The sequence below is a fragment of the Apis cerana genome, linkage group LG7 (genome assembly GCF_029169275.1).
Source record: "Apis cerana isolate GH-2021 linkage group LG7, AcerK_1.0, whole genome shotgun sequence".
In the NCBI taxonomy this organism is placed as follows: domain Eukaryota; kingdom Metazoa; phylum Arthropoda; class Insecta; order Hymenoptera; family Apidae; genus Apis; species Apis cerana.
This window is the reverse complement of record NC_083858.1, coordinates 2633712-2654887: the sequence shown is the minus strand read 5'-3', so window position 1 is coordinate 2654887 and position 21176 is coordinate 2633712. Positions and strand designations below refer to the sequence as shown.

The 21176-nt window shown below is 38.9% G+C and overlaps 1 protein-coding gene and 1 long non-coding RNA gene across 7 annotated transcripts in view; one reads left to right on the top strand and one right to left on the bottom strand.

The window, feature by feature from the left end:
• LOC107998431 (serine/arginine repetitive matrix protein 2) overlaps positions 1 to 21176 on the bottom strand; it is a 234111-nt gene that overhangs the window by 114832 nt on the left and 98103 nt on the right. The window lies entirely within an intron of this gene.
• LOC114577624 (uncharacterized) lies at positions 6499 to 10716 on the top strand. The gene is made up of 3 exons (XR_003697832.2): positions 6499 to 7021; positions 7336 to 7485; positions 7763 to 10716. It is a non-coding gene; the product is annotated as an uncharacterized LOC114577624 (long non-coding RNA).

Below are 21176 nucleotides of genomic sequence, written 5' to 3'. Positions count from 1 at the left end.
AAGGGAAGAACGACGACGCGACAGCATTTATAAGGTTTCGCTTTACACAGACTTTGCACGCGTAATCGGATATGATGGCACTTCACAGAAATTCAAGGTGTTTCTTTTAAAGCGAGCTGATATATCGCGAGGAAATATAAAGCCTTAAAAGTGTTTCGTCGACTAATTTTTATATATTATTCTTTTCACTTGCGGGGAAAAATTGAAATAGGAAGAGAAAAAGGGAGAGAGGGAGAGAAAGGACCATTTGAATGAGCCGCAAACAATTGGTTCACCCCAGGGACGAGGTATCCACGAGTGGCTTCTTACCTGGAACACAGAAAGGAGAATATTTTACGTTACGAGTGGAACTTTGAACTTTATCGTTCATTTATTATTACGGGATGAAATTTTATACAGCGATTATTCCGATCTACTTCGATTCATCATTACCGATAATAGAACAAGTATCGCATCGTAAAAATTTGCTTCTTGATTGAATAATAAAATTTAACGATATCTTTGAACTTTCATCATATCGAATTAACGGAATTTCTAACGTATTGAAAATGTTTCCGAACAATTAAAATTGTATTGCGATGAAGCGCGTTCAATGAGGATCGCGTATAAAAAATTAACTCGACGACGTATTTCTTTATACTTGACGATAATTACTTGACGAGATATCGTAAATTGTCATTGCTCAAGAGTTCCAAGTACGAATCGCGTCCAGTAGAAATTTTATTCCGACATTTTGCCAGCATTGCAACTGGGTTTATCAAGTGGCGTGTTGATAAAGTAGTGCTGATGATGTTTTTTTCACGTATTGCCACGTTCGTGTCATAGATCAGTGGTCACCAATAAACAACTTTTCTTTACATTACTAAATAATGAAAAAATTAGGAGACGTTTCAGATTGAATTTAACTTGAAAGATTAAACGCAAAAATATAGGAAAATTACTCGAGTTTGTTCTCGCATTTGAAAGAAACTTGTAAATAATAAAGATTCGAAATATTAAAATTACTTTACCGAAGAAAACATTCGTAATCTCATATTATAATAATTTTTGAATATATGAATTTTCGGATTAATCATTGAATAGTAACAGATAGAAACTTATTCATAAATTTATCGCTAATAATTTCATTATTCTTAATTTTCGTATCAATAAATTTATCAGTATTTTATTTATTTTTCAAACATTCCCTTCGACGATGCCACCGATACAGACAATTATAACAAGACATCCATCCACAGATAACAGAAATATAACTCGTGCTAATTAACATCACAAGTAACTATAGGGGACAGTTGTGCTCAACTCGACGTCTTAAACGGGTTTAATCCCGAGCTTCGTATCCGTTAAATAAATAAATTACACGAGCATTCGAAACCGAGTATATCGATCCATAGATAATTTCATAGACATAGTTGTGGCGCGGTGGTGGAGGAAAACAGAGGTTGGAGGAGTGGGAACGAAACGACGGTAACGGAGAGCCGCCACAGAAAGCCATTAACAAGTTCGACACGAAAGTCGGAAAGTTAGGGGAAACTATCGCAAATTGGTCGTTGGTGTTGGTATATCGCCAGTTTATAGCGCAAGTTTCTCTACTGCTACTGTGACGTTGCAGAGGCGGAAAACTTGATGAAAACTCCCGGCGCGGCGCGGCGAAACTTTTTAATTGATTTTATTTAGTCATCTCTCTTCTCTTTCTCCCTCAATTCCCGCGTATAACGATGCGTTTGTCCATGTGCCCTTTCACCCTTCCAGCGTTTTCACCGTTGCAGAGAGAGAGAGAGAGAGAGAGGCTACTCTCGGGAAATCCTGTCGATCTTATACCCCCAGGGCTCCGATTACCATGCCCCAGAAAGCCCTCCATTACTACGGCAAAGGATTTAATCCAGTGGAACAGAACCCCCTTTTTCGATGACACACTCGATAATCCTGTCCGCAATTTCATCATTTCTTTTCTCTCTCTCTCTCTTTTTTTTCAGCTACAAGGTTCGATGGAAATTCCGAAACCAATCAGGCGAGCATCTTTTCATCTCGCGACAAAGCGGCGCGGTAGTTTTTTCGTAAATTGGAATTTACGAGGGTTGTGATTAATTCGATTTATTAAGCCGCGCTTTAATTTGAGGGAAGTAGAAAAGGGGGATTAAATGGAAAGAAATTGAACTTTGGACTTTGGAATTAAAAAAGATAAAAGGCAAACTTTTGCAGCGGTTGAAGATTGAAAGGAAACAAATATAAAAGGATTAAAATTTATTCTCGAGTGATTATTATTATTCTTAAATCCAAAATTCTAAATTTAAAAAGTTAATCGTCCAATCAACTGGATAGAATCCGTCGTGGATTCTTTAATAGGAAAGAAAAAAAAGATCCCGTTCCAAATTTCGATAAAAATTGCCTTCCGGGTCGAATAGGAAAACTATAGTCGCAGAATTTCTGCGAAACTGCGAGATGTGCGAAACTACCAAAAGTTAGGGAATTTCTCGGGGAGTAATGTGACCAATCGGAAAACTTGTGCAACACGAGGAAAGTTTCGATACGACGCGACGAAACTACCTAGAGAACTATGTCTATCTCAACGAAACTGGTACGCAACTTCGCGAAACAATCTGTTCATAATTTACGCGAGGAGAGAACATCTTTCGATAATCCGGCGAAATGCTTGCAATTTTACACTGTTGTTACGCGAGAGTTAACAACGTATTCGAGAATGAAAATTGCGCGAATATCTCGCGCCGGAGCACGGACTACAAAGATGGCGGAAAAAAATTAAATCGAATTCGCGTAAAAAGTTTCTTCGAAAATTAAATCACTGTTCGAACCGTTACGTGTCCAATGAAACGCAAAATGGAACGAATACTCGCCGTGAATGCCGTTTCATCGCGTTTAAAAACGGGGATAAATTCCTTCTTTATCGAAGCTTAAAAATGAATTCACGTCGCTCGCGTGAATTTCCTAACGAAACGCCGCCACGTGGCGGAGAGATGGACTACTATTCCAGTTGCATGAATACGAACAAAAAGAAGCATCTCAATAGCCGGTATGATCATTGTCCGGCGCAGAAACTAGCACACGCTCGCTCTGGGGCTCGCCGAGTGGATCGGTGTCTGCGTTTTCTTTCGCGATCCCGTGTAAAAGCGAAACAACGCACACAACGCGGCCATCGCGAGCTATATGACGGTGAATGTAACGACGTCGTGGCCATACACCGGCAGTTCCCTGCACGTGTCCCAAAGGAGGTACATTGCCGGTGAATCCCACCGGCACGCCACTTATATACGTCTCTCCTCTCCTTCGCCCTTTACCTGATCCGCAAAGCGAACGTACATACGTGTATATATATATATATATATCTACACGGTTCGACGAGTCTCGGCACACAAATAGTGGAGAGCGGCGAGCCGGTTCAACGTGTAACAGCGTGTGCGCATGTATACTGCGGCCATATAAATCCCCACCACTTCTCCCTATGTGCCCATATAGGTACAAGCCCGGTTCCGAGTAGCGTGTCTGGCATCTTCGTATATAGCGTGGTGGCGTGGGCTCGCGGCTGGCATGCATTATTCACGAACTAGTCACAAACTGAACCCGCTCTCCAACCCGATCTACCAGTCACTCGGCACACGTTTCTCCGCTTCGGTCAACATCGTGCATGAGTTCGCTATAATGCAGTCCCCAAGATTCGGCCACGCGAATTTGCCACAATGGAAGAATTTGCTTCTTCCAAGCTTTTCATTTAATGGATGGTATCAGAGATTCTTTTAATCGTTCGTAATTTAATGAGACGATATTTTTATATATTTTCGCGTTTGTTTTGATCTCTAGAACGTTCCTTCCGAGATATTCGTTTATATCTATAAAAAAACAATTCAAGGTATCTCGTCTCTGTCTTTTGTAATTTTTAAGAGTTTCATTTTACCGAATTAATCGTCGACGAGATAAAAAGTGATACATTTATATACGTATCCATCTTTCGCTTATGGATATTCACTTTCGTGTTGGTAACAGCCGTGAAACGAGAGGCTTGTTACAGGATCGTCGACTTAATTACGTTAATGAGGACCGGTTCTTTATTATCAACGATACTGTGTGTCATTGACCTTGTCATATTGCCTTCTCTATATATCCTCTTACTTTATCCGCAACAGTACAGCCTTTCTTCCACATCGTGCTTCTCATACATACGTATATTCTATTGAGACAACTCGAGTATTTTTCACATTTTCAATCAAGTATTTCAGCTTCAACGGAAAAATTGGAATTCGATTCAATGATACCGCGTATATCATTTATTCATTCTTTTATACGTAAAATATCGTAATAATCGGTCTCAAATTTATTTTCCGTTCTGTCTGAAAAATTTAACACTGTTTGTCGCTAAAATGCTAAAAAAGAAATTTAAATATATTATCGCGGAGTAAAAAACAAATCTCTGATGGTGAAACGAATCAAGACTAATTTTTATTAACTGTACGTTATTAATTTGTACAGTATCATACTGCAATATTGTTAAAAATGTATACGTGCAGACCCGTGCATATATCATACGTGGTTAATAATACACTTTCGCCGTGATCCAGACTGAAAGCTACACTTAACGATTTAATACGAGCTGCAATTACAGAGCATTACCTCCAACTTGCCTCATCGATATTTACGTATCATACCTGCTATTTTTATCAATAAACGAAAAGAGACTATTCTCGAACAAAATACGTTTCAATCGAATATATGAAATTCATTAAAAAAAATACTGTAATTTTTTGACAAAAACCTCGAAACCTTCACCCCTTTTATTTTTAATATCAAATTTTGCGTAACGTTAAGTCCGGCCGAAAACTTTTCACCGGTCACAGTGTAATTCAGTGTATAATTACGCGAAATTTTCTGAACAATGAAACAACGGCCACCGTTTCGCTTCAAAGGATCGAAATTGGTCCCAAGTTACTCCATTCGTGTTTCCGCTATCGACGATAAATTCCTTTTTCAGAGAGCGGGGTTTTTCAAACTTGGATCGTTATTAACGACGATTAAACCGTGATTAATTAAGGAAAATTGTTAATTTCTGAAACCTTACCCGTTTGTGGGAAAAAATTTTTTTCGCCAAGTTGACGAGGAGCTGCGCGGAGCGAGAAACAGAGTCCAAACATCCTTGATCGAAGATAATGTTGGATTTTTTTACATCCGAGATATATCGATCGCGATCGGTTGGGGGAGGGGGGATAAAATCGAGCGTTTTCCATTATTATATCTTATCACGGTGGATTAATATCGGATAAGGGAGGGAATTTTTACGCCGTATCTTCCCCTTTCTCGTTATATTTACACAGTTGTAACGCTCGCTTGTATCTAACTGTAAACTTTGTCGGAGCTCGTCTATCGAGTCGTAAATTAAAAAACGAGCATGTCGAATTATTACATAAGCCCCGTTTATCTGCACCGCGGTCTCGTAATCGCTCTAATTCTCGCGCGAGCGAGAAACGCTTCGTTTACTCGGCAAATAAAGAAAAAGAAAAAAAATCGGTATCGCTCGAAGCACAGACATTATTATGCAATAAATAAGTTGGCGAGGTACGGGGCAAACTAGGCGTGAAATCTAATCAATCTCTCCCGTGAATAGAGTTGTAAACCATCGATTATCGATATTTTATCCGTATCTTATTCGCTCGGTTTTCGATAATCGTATCGATTAAGATATCGTTAAAGGTGTTTACGAGTGAATGGAAATTAAAATTATCCCCCACTCGCCTCTTCCATTCGTTTTATCTCGATATCGAGATACCGTGGATCGAGGACGATTCCAAGGGGGATTAACTCGGTCGATTTTCCAAGACCTCGGATCGAAGAGGAAGAAGAAAGTCTTGGATTACGCAAGGAGAAAGTCGCGTCGGCGAAACGAGTTCTTTCTTTTTTTTTCCGCTCTTCCTTGCCATCTTCTCTCTTCTCCGTCGATCCATAATTGCGAGTCGGTCGAAAGGAGAAGAGAAAGAGAGGAGAAAAAGATGAGGAGACAAAGGCGAGGCTAGGTAAGAGAGAGAGAGAGAGGAAAGGTAAGAACCGGTTTTGCCAAGTCCTCGTGGCGTGTCTAATCACGGCGCTACACGAGCGTTACGCTTTGGCTGCGCATGAAATCACGTAGTTGCGTGGTTCGTGTTATACGTGTGTGCGGGACAAGGCGCGCTGGATGCATCTGGTTGTTGGCTGGTACGAGAGTGTAAAATCCGCTGCTGGTAACGTGGATCGCTGCCTACCGTGACTGGAATCGTCCGTTTCCCCCACTCCTCGCCTTCGCCTTAACGTGTCGCGCCACGTAACTCGCCGCGAATAGCGAACGCGGCACGTAGAATGGCCCAATTGTTAATAAGCAAGTAATTTTATTCGACTTTCGTGGCACGATACGCCGCCGCCCGTTCACGCTGCGCGAGCGAGGGACGCGTCGCGTGTTCACGGCCCACGTATTTTTACGTGTCGGAATTTAATTAGAAGCTGACGTGCAGAAAAAAATATATATATATATATATACACTGTATACTCGGGATGGTATGCGTTCTGGGTATCAAAAAGCGTGGATCGAGCTCGGTTTACTTTCCGCACGATAAGGTAACTGTGACTCATTGTCGAATAAGAGGAGAGCTGTTCCTAAGGATAAGGAATTAATTGTCGATTTGGACGCTTCAAAGATTGTGATCTTTTCTATAATCGAGACTCTATATATTCCAAGTTTCGCTTGAAAATTTACGACACTATATCGTAGTTTATATTCGATTAATTAAATTAATCGTTAGTTTGTTACTGAAATAGAGGAAGAAAAATAACTCGTATTTCAACACGAATTGCTAATAATTTTTCTCTTCGAAAAGATTCGACGCTTTTTCGAGGTGGCGAATTATTAATAAAAGAAAGAAAAGGACAAGTCTGACAAAAGCGAACGAGAACTTTTATTCGCAGGGAAAATAAACGGAAGGTCTCCCGCAAAGGTTTTCGCCTCCAGTGAAAATATTCCTGGAGGGAAATTCAAGTGGAGTGTTCGGTAAGGAAAAAAATTATTCGAATTACTCTCCTTCTTATTCCCCGCTGGTATTTCGTCTCGACACTTTTTTACCCCTTTTCTTCCCCCCACTCTTTAATCCTCTTTCTCGCGCAACGTCGATGAGCCTTGGTCGGTTTATCGTCCACATTCCATTCGTTCGAAAGAAACGGAATAAACGTGCAGTTTCATTTAATTAGAAAAGGTAAACATTCACCGCGGACTTAGTTGCCCCGCCATTGTTATTTCTCCCATCTCTCCAGCTTCGAGGATCGACCGTGAAACCCGCCCATTTCCCACAGCCTTTCTGTTTGCAGAATTTCCGCGCGCCCTGTTACTGATACAGACACGAGCCGAGAGAGAGAGAGAGAGATCTTTCTAACCCGGAAGAAACTAATTTGCCGGGGTTTAACATCGGCTTACACACCGTGGTGAAACTTTCTCCTCGACGATAGCTCGATTCACGTGTAAGTATTATTTCTCATTTTTCGCGGATCCTGTTAGATGAGAAAATTAAATCCTTTAATCGTCGGGTATATAATAATTGTTTAAAACCTTTTTCTAAACAGTCATCTCAAATCATTGTTAAACATTGCTCGTTGTATTTGGTAAATACAAATTTCGTGAATCGAGACGAATTTGCTCCTTCTTTTCTTGTTTATGTAAATTCCACGAATGACACATAAGTTGTCTTTACTTTGAGATATTCCGAGGTAATTGCATTAAATAATTTTTACTTTTTAGAATCGTTACGATCAACTAGAATACGCGCATCCTAATGCATTACCGGTAAACTCGATGGGAAATTTGAACTGTGACCGATAGATTTCAATTCGATACACACGTGGCAATAGCGCAGTGTGCGGCATTACATATTCATGCGGTTGCAACGATTGCGTCGCGGACGGCATTGCGCAAGCATCGGATCAGAAAGTAAGGTTTAAACGGGCCGATGTTCATTCCTATGGAGACAGGTTGCACGGAGCCGTTTGATGAAAGCAGGAGCGAGAGATTGTCCGTATCCGGCTGATATGCGCGCCGCCTGTCCTTGAAAACAGACTTTCGAGTTCAAGGCTTTCTCTCGGGGAACATTCGTATCGGAGTACACGAAATTCCAACTTGTATATTTCAACGTTGCAGGAAACTCGTGATTTAGCAACGAGTGCACGAAAGTTCTCTCGAAATATTGAAGAAACTCGGATGTTTCAAAGGTAAAAAGGTTTCCAGGGTGAAAAGCGCATATATCAAAGAGATGAAACGTTTTATGGAAATTTAAGATTTCTCCTTGAAAACGATCTCTCCGGTAGAAATTATTGCTAGATATAAGACCTAGTTTCTATAGAATAAACAGTGGCACGTTGCTTTGATCGCGCTGTAATTCATGGATGGTGATGAATCGCTACTCTTGATGATGAAAGAAACAGATAAATCTCCCCTCGAAACTATAAAACTTTATCTGAAAGGGTGTATCTCAATGGGAGAAAGAAATAAAAATTGAAATACCGTTAAAAAATTACGAAAAGTACATCACGCTTATCCGTATCAAGAATCATATTCGAAAAGCATGGAAAAAGATCAGTTTACGAGATACGTAAGAAATATTAATCTTAGAGATGATTAAATATCGTCTCATCGGGTCGGAAGTTATTCATCTTCCCAGAAAAACAAATCAATCGTGCGTATTTGGAGGTCGACGAAATCGAGCAACGTGCGCCTCTAGCCCTTATACGAGATGGCAGAGTTGAAATTGATCTCGGCGGAGGCGCCACTCTAAATGGAGAGTAACGGCCATGCTGGACTTACGGCTTCCTCTGCCTCTTCCTTTAAACCGTCCGCTATCCTTTCTAGCGAACCTGTATCTAACCGAACGCCGCATAAGGATTCAGGCCAGACCTGGCCATAAATCGAGGATAACGACTGCACGGTGTACGCGCGGCGAATACCGCCATTAAATGGCAAGAGAGCGCGCGAGCTGGCTCGTGTTCCGCAATTATTTCGTCGAAGGACGACCGCTTCTGGGTTCCCCGGGGGTCCTCGTTCCATGTGCGCTCATGTGTGCGATTCTGTGATCGTATACGCCCGCGCGCATGCGCATTCTCTCCCCCTCTCTCCGCAACCCAGGGACGTATTTCGAGTTTCCGACGAAAAGAGAAAAAATTTTATAAGATTCCTATCCTAATCGAATCGGCCTTGAAAGTTAATGTCTTTATAAGAAATTGGCCGACTAATGAACCTACCACGGAATGCTGGATAATTGTTTTCGCAATTCGATGCAACTTGCCTCGTGAATCGAGCTCAATGTTTAATGAACGCAACGAACGAGTTTGGTCCGAATTGGAGCAATGATTCAGGCTTGTGTGAAAATTTAATACTTGTTACATTCGCTGCTCAAATTGGAACAATCATCGGAGAAATTAATATATATTTAAATATAAATTCGTTGTTAAATATTCGAGATGAGAAGGAAAACGATTTTTAATATTTGAAGTTTCTTTTCTATCATCGGAATTTAAACGGGTCAACTCAAAAAGGCGACCATTCTTCCCGTGTTTAAATTCCAAACACCACCTGCTGCTCTTCCCGTTTCCTTGCTCGTGGGAGAAGTTAGAGAGAGTGGAAGGGGAAAGATATAGTGTGTATGTGTGTGTGTGCGCGTGTGTTGATTTCACTTCGAGTCCCCGGGGGCTGTTTTTATTTCGTGCTTCACCGGGCACGTGATCTTAATTCGAGCTCAAAGCTCTCCGGGTTAATTTGGTAACAATCGAAAGTTGATCGAATGCGATTAAAGTCAACGGATTGTTTGCATCGAAATATGCGACAAAACACGAGACACGTAATATCGATACGTTCTACGTGCAACACTTACTTTAAACGACACGAAAATGGAAGTGCGATCATCGATTATCTATGAAATACTAATACATTGAAATTAAAATGCACGTGAAGATATTTGATGAAAAAATATGAATTTACTGGTCGAGGTTATATCGACGATAAAGATTCGATAATTGCCGAAAACAATTATGGCGGATGCTTTTTTACAACAACTTGTCACTTGTTTCTTTGCCACCGTTTCTTCAAAGGTTTCGACTTTAATAGGATCGAAATTAGCATTTAAAAGTTTACATAGCACGTTACCTGAGAATCCAGACGTGGGTTTCAAGTCGGAAGTAATCCTTTTTACTTGTAATAATCATCACGTTACAAAATACAGTTGTTTCCACTTAGCACAATCTCGACCATATCGATACACGTTTATTACCAATTCACGCGACATTTGTTCGAACATACACCAATCGACGCGAATGTACTCGATAAAATTCGCCAATAATTGTTTATTTCGATTAATTATTGCCAATAAAAATGACTTTATCAATAACGAAACGAGCGCACACACCACACAACGATTTCGATTTTCGAGAAACTCCAGACAGAAGGTTCGCGCGTGGCTACGAACGATCACGAAGATTTCCGAAGATTAACGAGTAGCCGCGAATACGGCCGAATGTTTCCGAAGAAATTTACACGATTTGCATCGCCATGCACAGTCTTGAAATTCGTATATTTAAGCAAATTCTTTAACGCGATGTTTCACCAGTTAAGTTTACGTTTCGCGTCTGCCTTTCATCGTTACATTGTATGAATCTTTCCTTTCCGATTTTCTGTTATTATACAAAGTATACAAGTTGTCCAAACAATCAACGGAATATTTCATTTTAACGAAATAAAACCAACGAATTGAAAGTAATATAACATTTCACTAGATAATAAACTGTACGAAGAATTTGTACGTCAGAAACTGAATATATCGCAAAAGTAAATATTCGTACACTACAAAATTAACAAATAAATATTTCGTGAAACGATTAAAATAGGTTAATACAACGAATATGATTACAAATGTAGCCGGACATTTCTGAAGGTCAACAATCCTCGTTACTGTTGCGTCCTTTCGACGTAGTTCGATCGTAAAGATATCGCACAATGTTAATAGAAAGAAAGGGAAAGATCGAGATACACGGAGAGAATCGCGTGGAGAACTGGAAGCAGCGAACCGGCTTCCAACGTGCCACGAGTCTGCTTCTGCGCAAAAATTTGTGCGCAACTCAGTTGCACGACCGAGAATGCGACAGAAACGAATGCTTGAGATATATCATGAATGTAATCCTTTTCCTCGTATTAATTAATTCTTTCTTCTTTGGTAACGCGGTAACAAATCTAAAAATGAAAAATATGTGTTGGAGGCATTTATGTAATATAGTTTTCATCTCGCGATATCTCGTTAAAATACATAGACTCGGTGGTAATGGCTTATCGATTATCTTCACGATATTCGATGTATTATCGAATAAAGTAAAATCGATTTACTCGAATTATATCGAAACAATTGAGATAAAATAGAGATTGAGAATTCGATTAATTGAAAATTTAATTATTTCGTGTGAAAATTTCTCGATAATTATACACGAATGAAGTCTGCAATCTTATCTCTGCCGTTAATTTTATGATCAAAAGTGAAAGCCGATAATTCATTATCCACTTTTAGAGAGATTAATATATGAGATTAAAAGTTTTATTATATTATGAAAAATTAAGAAGTTCATTTTGAATGCTTTCAACGAATTTTATTATAAATTCTATCTTAATCACGTAGTTTAACGCATATATTTTTATTATCCAAAATTATTATTAGTATAACGACAATAATTCGAATATCGTTTTCCTAATATTTAACTTCCTTATTTCAACTTTATTTAATTCGAAATCTCGATACAATTGCTTACTGGAAGTAACAATTAATTTCGACCAATCGGTAAATTTGTCTCGATCCTTGTTAAATGATACTCTGAAACCAATAGCGATGATTCAATGACGAAATTGCAGGACTAACAGACTTTCCCGTAATTGCTATCCTAATTGAACTGCGTACTGGATTTGCGATATCCGATGCGGTATCGGATGCCTTGTAACGCTGTAACCCTGTAACATCAAATCGATACCGTAAGCTTTGCAATCCATGTTGGAATAAGATACGCTGCTGGTCTGGGCGGCGCGGGTGGTCGAATAAAAGGTATGTATCCGTTATCGCGCATTTTACGGATTGAAACTTCGCGTTAAGATGCTGATAATAGAAGTGATGTTGCGTCAAACACGATTTCAACTGAATTTCTTTCGATTAATCGTGTGCAAAGATCTTAACCTAAGATTACGGTTTATATCCGTAAGAACGTGAACAGCAACTGGTTCTTATATCTTTTATTCTTTATCTCGCTTCAAAATGAATTACTCGGTTTAATTAAATTTCACCGGCGATGGAATATTTTCACACTCGACTCGCTCGAGCGAATTATCTAATTTATTTTAAACTTTTTCAAATTTCAGTAGATAAGCAAAGCGCGATTCTTCTCCGTTAATTCAATTTCACAACGTTACGTCGCGTTGCAAAATCTCGAGATTACTTATCGCGTATCGTAACTGTGCAAAAATTATCACTGTAAATATTGAATTATTGCAATAATCTCATTGACGTAGAGACACGTTTCCAAGCTTGCATCGCGCATAATATGGAAATTCACGAGTCCTTGAGAATTAACGCGCGAGACATCCACAAATGTCCAATTAATCTTCCTCGAACCATTTCATCGGAGAGCAATTAGAAAAATTCGAGCAAATCAACGGATAATAAACTGTTACACCCGATCGTCGCTCACGCATTGCGCAACCAGGAGATTAACCTGATTTTCAACATACCGTACTCTCTCCGATCGAACGAATCAAAAGAACGAAATAAAAGAGGGGGGGGAAAAAAGAGAAAGGGAGGGGAAGGAATCCTCAACGGCTCTCTGTAGTTCGCGTTAACGACTCGTAATGGCTGATACGGTACAGGAATCGAATTTTTCCTTTTTTCCCCCCCCTCAGGACTTCGTGACCGCACATCACGCGTTCATTTTGCTTTTATTCCCCGCCAGGTACACGGACTTGGTGCACAGTATTCGCGAGAAGCGTCCTCGTGTTTCAGCCGCGCGTAGAGCCGGTCTCTTCTCTCTCTCTCTCTCCCTTTTTTTACGGTTGCCGCAGGCAACAGACCCGTTTTCGCCGAATCTGGCCGCGGCTTGTTTCTCTCCCTCGACCGGATTCAGACCGCCCACGATCCGATCGATCGTGATTCTGAGAGTGCGCTGCGAACTGGCACCGACCAGATCCGGAGATCCCAGGGGAGAGAGAGCGATACGCTACACCGAAAAGGGAGAGAGAGAGAGAGAGAAAGCTTTAACGACCGTGGCCCGAATCGACCTTGCTCTCCCTCTGTTATTTTCATCGCCGGCCAGAAAATGTTCTCACGTACACTTTGAAACGAGAAAAGTATTCGTTCGTTCTGCAATTGCAGCGAAATTGGACGATGGAACGCGGAGGGTTACTTTTGGAACAATTTCGTCGAAACTTTTACAGGGTTTTATTATGTAACATGTTGGTGGGGCACTCTTATTCAAAAAGTTTCTTTCATACTCCACCACGCGCTAATTTACATCCATTTCGCCCATCTCGGGGGAAAATCTGAGGAATTATTCATTTAATCGTTCGATCGTTTATTCGAGCAATTTCAGCGATTTCGTTGAATGTATTACGCACGTTTTTGAAGAAACTTTGAGAGGACAGTTTAAAAGTGATAATTCAATCGTTTAACTCAATCGAGACTTTGCACGTCGATATTAATCGACTACTAGAACTACTTCTTCGAAGAGACGATCGATATAAAGAAACGAAAAGTATTCCGAAGCGAAGCGTCGTGTTAAAAGGCAGCAGATAAACGATTTAAAATCGTCGTGAGCTCCCTTGAATTTTCTCGCCGTCGTGGCCGCCATTGCGTTACACTCTTCAAGGTTGCGCGAGCATGAGATCTAATCTTCATAGAACGGTGGTTCGGAGGGGATTAAGTTGCTCGTGTCAGGGACTAAGCGTAAAGGGTGACCGAGTCAAAATAGAGAGAAGGGAAAGCTTTTTCAAACTACCTTATCTTCCATATTCCATATTAAACTTCACTCCATTCCTCTCAATTCTGCTCGCAACAATCAAACGAGTCAAAGGAGCGAGAAACATCAGGGAATGGAAAAATCAATCGAATGTTAAAAACTCTTCCGGGAGCTGCTTCGAATCCTGGCCGATATCGTCCCAATCGAGACCCAACAGAGACCCGAGAGAGGTAATTTTAAACCCTCCTCGGTCAGTGGAGTCAGCATACCTCCTCAAGGTTAACACCCGTTCTGTCTTGAAATTCCATCCACGGCAAAATAGGATCCCCGAGCGGCGGAGCGGGGCAGGAGGGGAGCGAGGGAAAAAAAGGAGGAGGGAAGAGAGGGGAGGGGAAAAAAGTGGACGCATCGTTGGAGAGAACGAGACGGCGATTCTTCCTTACGTCCTCGTGGCTCAGGAATTCTGGGTTAATGGCACCGCATTACGATCGCGTGACTTTAGTCAGATATCCGTGCCCGCGATCTGGATAGGAGTGGTGGTCGCTGTCCACGGCGAACAGGGAGACGGAGCGAAAGGTGGAGGGGATGGGAGGTTTGGAGAAAAGTGACCGCTGCGCGTTCAAATCGATCGTAAATTATAGTGCAGGCGCGGCAGAATGTCTCTATGAAAGCGTTACGTGAGCTGGGTTCGATCGGCCGATTTAGGGTCGGTTATGGTGCGACTGGCTGGGAATAGGAATAAAAATTCGTCTTGTTCGCGATGCGCTTGTATAAACTGAACATGCGAGGTCCTTTTTTTTCTTGCGTGAGAAGTATATTAATTTGTATAAAATTTCGATTCTACGTTATATTTCATTTTATAAAGGATTCGATTGAAAGGAAAGTAAAACTGATCGGAAATTTCCAGGATATGAAAATGGATATGGTTTAGAAATGGATATAAATAGAGTTCTGATACGCCGAGCAGGAACATGGAAATTAATTAACGAGGCGGTTAAACCGGTGATTTATTCAATTAGATAGAATGCTATGAAATTATTTAACGCAAATGTAAATCTTCCGAATTAGTAATTTTCTTCCAGAAAAAAACTAATACTTTTTCGTTTATATTTCCAAAAATCCACTTTCTTTTTAACTTTAAATATAAAACTTCTAATATTTCTTACGCTTATACATTTTTTAAAATCTTACAAGATGAGAATGATTTTTGTTAAAACGACTGGTTTGTCGGTTTTTAAAAAATTCATCCTTTATATCCGAAACGATTATTCTGTTATTAAGTTTGATCAATTATAGATTTTAAATTAATTAAAAACGATAATTTTCCATTAAGATATTTCATAGGTTGACGGGGCGAGGGAAAATTCCTTGATTGGACAAAACAAATTTATTCCCAGAATTAACGATGACACGGGAGAAGACGAAATGGTGGCCGGCAAAAATAGGATGACGTTAAAATGAAATTAAAGGAAAAGACCCGATTAATTACGTATTTCTGGGAATGAGAATTGACGTATCGATTCGAATCATCATGCCGCTCTAAATTTGTCCAACACTAGCCCGCCTATAGCCCGTGCAAATTAAAATCTGCTTCCTGTCATCAAAAATTTAAAGCTTATTTAGCTATCTTTATCTTCCACTTCCATCGAATACGATAATTTTATTTATAAACACTCCCACTTATAAATTTCTAAAAAATTTGGAAATCACGGAACCACTTACTTTCTGTAAATAAACTTTACGAACGTAATCTCATTTTACACAATTAATTTCATCATTTAATTCACCATCACCTTCGACCGTCTTCAATCTTAAATTGTCAATTATATTAAAAATTAATCGCACAATTATACTTAAACAATGATAATATATATTTTCGAAAAAAAAAGCAAAAATTTTTTTCTATCCATTACGTACATTATTACATGGTATTGATGAGAGGCGAACAAGGGGAGGGAGGAGGAGGGAGAGCCGACAATAGGTGGCGAAGAGAGATATTAAGTGCACATCTGCCGTCTGGCGCGTCCTTAACGTTTCTGCCGCATTTTAATGCGCTCCACGTTCCGGTGACTTCGCAGGGGATATTGCAAGATTATTGCCCTCCGTCCGTTTCCACGAGGAAGGACATTCGAGCCGCTCTCAGGGATTGTGTTTCTCGCACGTGTGTACCAGACACACCAGATCGGAAAGAAACGTTTCTCCTGGAACGTTTTTTATTCCCATAGGAATTTTTCCCCTCCGAGCGATCAGGCAACGGAGAGAACGTTCGTCCGTTTCCTCCACGGTGGAAAGAAAATTAATTGAAATCGAAAATTTTTCATTCCCAACTTTTTCTCTATCTTTTTTTATCATTCTATTGTTGTTACTTTGGTTATTTATATAGATGTAAATTATGGCAATTATGCGTCATAAATATGGATATAAAACGTCATCGAGGGAGGACGGGAACAAATTATGTATTTTTTATGTACGTATTTAAAGTACTTTTTTTTTTTCTTTTTTGCATTACTAATGCAGAAGTTTACGTTCATCGACACTTATCTTTCGCTAATATAAGGATATCGCGCCATTTTTCTTCCCCACCTGACTTTTCGCTTGTTGTGATAAAAGCTAATTGAAAAAAAGAAAAAAAAAAAGAAAAAATTGTAAAATAATCGAAAACTGCATAATTATCTTGTTATCATTCTCTTAATAAGAAACGTATTTATAAATAAATAATTTATTTAACTAGGTACTGCAACATACACCGTTTAAAATATTTTTATATTTAATTTGCACAAGTTTTTCTTCAAAAGACTTCGAAAAAAAAAAAAGACTTTTGTTTCGAAATGCGCTTGAAGCGCATCTCGAGCTTGTTATACGAATAAGTATATTTGCACATACGTGTGCTAAGAAGTTATTTGCGGAGTAACAACAAACTTTTGTTTCCTCGAACGTGCGAAAACATGGCTGGCTTGATATCTCGGATCGCGATCTTTTTCTTTTTTCCATTGTTAGAATCTCGACGTACGTTTATTCACGCGAGATACGTAATAAAGATGATGCGACGAAAAATAATTCGTTGCTTTATAAAAACTCCAATTGTCCACAAGATTTTGCTCGAACAAATATACGTTGCAAATCTATTTAATCTATCTAATCCGTAAGTAAAATCCGATTTATCGAAGAAAGTTTTTGAAATTTCTTTCGACAAAGAATCATGTAATAATGCGTTTCAACGTTAGAAGAAGTTACTGAAATTCAATTTTCCGATCCCTTTCGAAACCTCCTCTCCCTCGATATCGTAAAAATTTTGAGAATAAAAATCCACGAACATTTTAAATTTGTCTCCCATTTCCATCATCGAGGAAACTCCTTTTTTATATATAAAATAATAAAACACAACACTTTGTCAACATTTTATCTTATTGATCAAAAATATATTTTTCGGATTCGAAAGAAAGACGGTATTTTTATCGAGACGAAACAGTTGCGCGCAAAATCGCTTCTTTTCCGTCGAACGACTCTTCTTATTCTACCTTGTTATAGAATTTTTTTCTTCGAGTAATAATCACGCGTAATAAAAAATAACAAGTCGAAAGCTGTCAAAAACGTTCCGCTTCTGCGCGAAACATTTTTTTCCCCAGATGGATGGATAAGAATGCAACGGCACCATCCTTCTGCCTCGTATATAACCAGACACCGGTACACATCCGCCATAAGAGATCCTGCTTTATTCCTCGTCCACGCGAAACAATTACGCTCGCCCATTTAAAAACCGGTTTTTCTCTTCCCTCGCGCCTCGACCTTCGCTTTTTTTCTCAACCGCGATCCTTCGACGAGCTCCTCGAGCTCGCTTCGAAACTCGGTTGAAACTCTGTGCTGGCACTTGGCCAGGGAACGGAGAAAGAGAGATAGAGAAAAGAAAAAGACAGAACTTGTCGAAGATCCGATGCGTGGCTCGAGTTTTGCGAGAATCGCGAAAACGAATATTTTGCGAGTATCGTTCGTTCGATGGAACGGAAACGCAAACAGGTGGCGAAATTTGTTTTATTCGTCGGTATATTGCTCGGTCTCGATTGTTTGCTGCTGCTTTCGTATGCTTTTCGCAGTTACTCGGTCAGTTTTTACAACGCGTTTGTTTGAACGAACTCGGAACGGAAAAGGTAATTTTATCTGAGAAATTCAGAAAATAATTAAACGAAGCAAAGTTTTGAAAATAAATATGTCGCAAAGTATAGGTCAGTTTTCGATTATTAAAATATTGGTATTATTCGCTGTTCAGTATTCGCAGGGACAGTTGGCAATTAATACATACATATATATGAAATGAGGTTAAAGGAAAGGAAAAAGTTGTTCGAAGCTACGACGGATCGATCCTTCATTTCTTACAAATTGTTCAAATTTTAAGATAAATTTATTTAAGATATTCTCTATCCTAAGTTGACGATTTTATAAATAGTTCGTGTTCTAATATGTATATAGTATTCTAAGTATTCTAACACGATCATTTTGTAATTGTTTCCAAGATCAATCTTCCAAAACTGTTTCATGAAATACATGCACGTATATTCAATCTTTAAACGAAATCAGCTGTACACGACACTCCGCCGCAATTCCCATATTTCATCAGCCTACGAACAAGCACAAAGCAGCGGTATATCATGCGCATCGTGCGAACCAATATCGTATCGAATATCGATGATGGCAATCGTCGACAACGATTCCGTCGAATTTATCGATGCGTAAAAGATCTTCTCTCTCTTTCTTCGAAACCAAGATCGAAACCTTGGTTGTTCACGGATTACACTCACGGATTTTCCGTGCTTTTTCCGCTGCTTGGCGCGCAGCGAGAGGCGGAGGGGAGGGGAAAGGAGCCGTTTGACTTGCAAATCGCTTCGCGTTTCCCCTCGTTTCTCAACGCTTCGCTGTTTTCCTCTTTCGCCCACCTTCTTCTCTACGCGGAATGCAATTACCCTAATTGCCGGCACTCGAAGCACAGCGTTGCGTTAGTAGGGGATGCTCGTTATCGGCCACCACGAATTACATCGTTAAGCAGCGAGCACGCGGATACTCTCGTGAGATCAAAACGAGACCCCTCTCCCCTTATAAAATCTCGCGTCGAAAACGAGCCGCCCGATAACTCCTCCTCCTCCTCCTCCTCCTTCTGCCCCTTCTCGAGGACGTTTGCATATTCACTCGTCCAGTAATTTTCAATTTATGGATTCCGTTTGAAGACGTTGGGGCAACGAGATTCGAGGAATAATAATAATAATCGGTTATTGTGAACTGTGTAAGTACTTTTTGATTCATTTTTTTTTGTTTTTTTTTTCCTTCGGAACACGAGTGTCGAGCGCTGTTAGTTTTATTTGACTCGAAATGCGTAAAAAAAGATGGAGGAGAAGCAAAGATCGTGGATTTTGATTTGCACACAATGGCAAGGTTTTCAACGAACGAACGATTTTTAATGAAAAAAAAGAGGATATAACGCGAGGATTTACGAATAAATTTTTCGCGACAGCAAAAATTTTTATCGATGTATTTGTTTCTGCTCGATGGTGCTTTTTCTTTTACGCAATAGCCTTTTTTTTCTTCTTCTTTTTTTTTTTACGCGGAAATTTATATAATATATTGTTGGTTTATTTTGCAATTTCTCAAGGATCGAGGAAATTAATTTATCGTATAATCGTAGTATTCGGAATATTGATGAGGATTTTATGTATATTACGTTTTTTTAATTGCAACGTGTAATAGCGAGAAGAAAAATGGTCGGCAGGTATTAACGATACTTATAAATAGATTTAGTGAGTAGCGTTAATTATTATCATTATGTGCGGTGTAGAAGTTTATTTAAGGAACTAATCAAATTTATTTTTTATTAGGGAATTGGAGAATTCGCGATTGAACAGAAGAAACTTACATCATAATATATATATATATAGAGCTTATCTATTTTTTTCAAAAGTGATGCCAATTAATTATATCTCAAATTAGATAGGATTATCAAAACTACATATTTAATACGAGTAAACCTCTAAAAATATATAAGAGTTATGAAATATTTATCTCTCTCAAAAAAAAAGTATATATATTTATATATTTATGGAAGCTAGAAAATTACTCGAACAGTTCATGAAACATTCATAAACGTTTCAGATATATGTATATATAAATATCCAATAATATGAATATGAATCGTTTTTGTAGAATTGTTACTTCATAGTTGGTATGATAAATTTTAATATATTCTAATAAATTCATACGATACACTTTTCATACGTTTTTACCTCGCAGATTTGTTTTAAAAATGTCTTAAAGTATTCTTGCTACACTTTTCCGCTTAATATATTAATATAATATATCGAATTAAATGTTTGAAACGAATATCATACGTTCTAATAACATGAATAATACATATACAGGGTATACGTATCCCAGATTTCTTTAAAAACTTCATTTCAGTGTGTTTTATATAAAATCCGGAATCTTATATAATAAAGAATAATCAAGGATCGTAATAAATCGTCATAAATCAAAAATTTATAAAGGATGAAACACGGAGGGATGGATAAGTTTAAACGTGAATTCCATATACTTGCAATAAATTTACATTAATTAAGACGAACTTTATAATTTTCACTTTTATATCATATTTCTCTCCTAACTGTTTAATAAAGCATTTTTATATACGATAATGATTACGATATTATTATAATCATCATACGTTAAATAAATAATAATATTTCAGCGAATCATCGTAAATAAATATTCAACTTATAACTCTATTTTAACTTTTCCGTTATCACACGTGTATGACGCACATTGAATTTCAATTTTCTTCAAGATAAACCCGTATCTTACTTATTCTCATTAAACATATATATATATACATACCAAAAACGATTATCCAGCATTGAAATATTCCTGTTTAATGTTAAAACTTTCAGACTTTTTCCTATCTCCTAAAATAATTCGAACGTTTGAAACTCGAAGCTGACTCGATCGATACAAGCGCGCATTCGATGGGGCGATCTTAAAGAGGGATCAATTGCTCGCGACACCATCAAGGTCGTCAACTCATCGAGCCTCGTCGAGCGATAAAAACGAGGTGTTTACGGGAGGAGGGGGGTCTGGCGATGCCACAATGAGGATTAACAGGCCTCCGAGATAGCTCGGGGGCCGTTAAAGAAACGAAAGGGTGGGGGAAG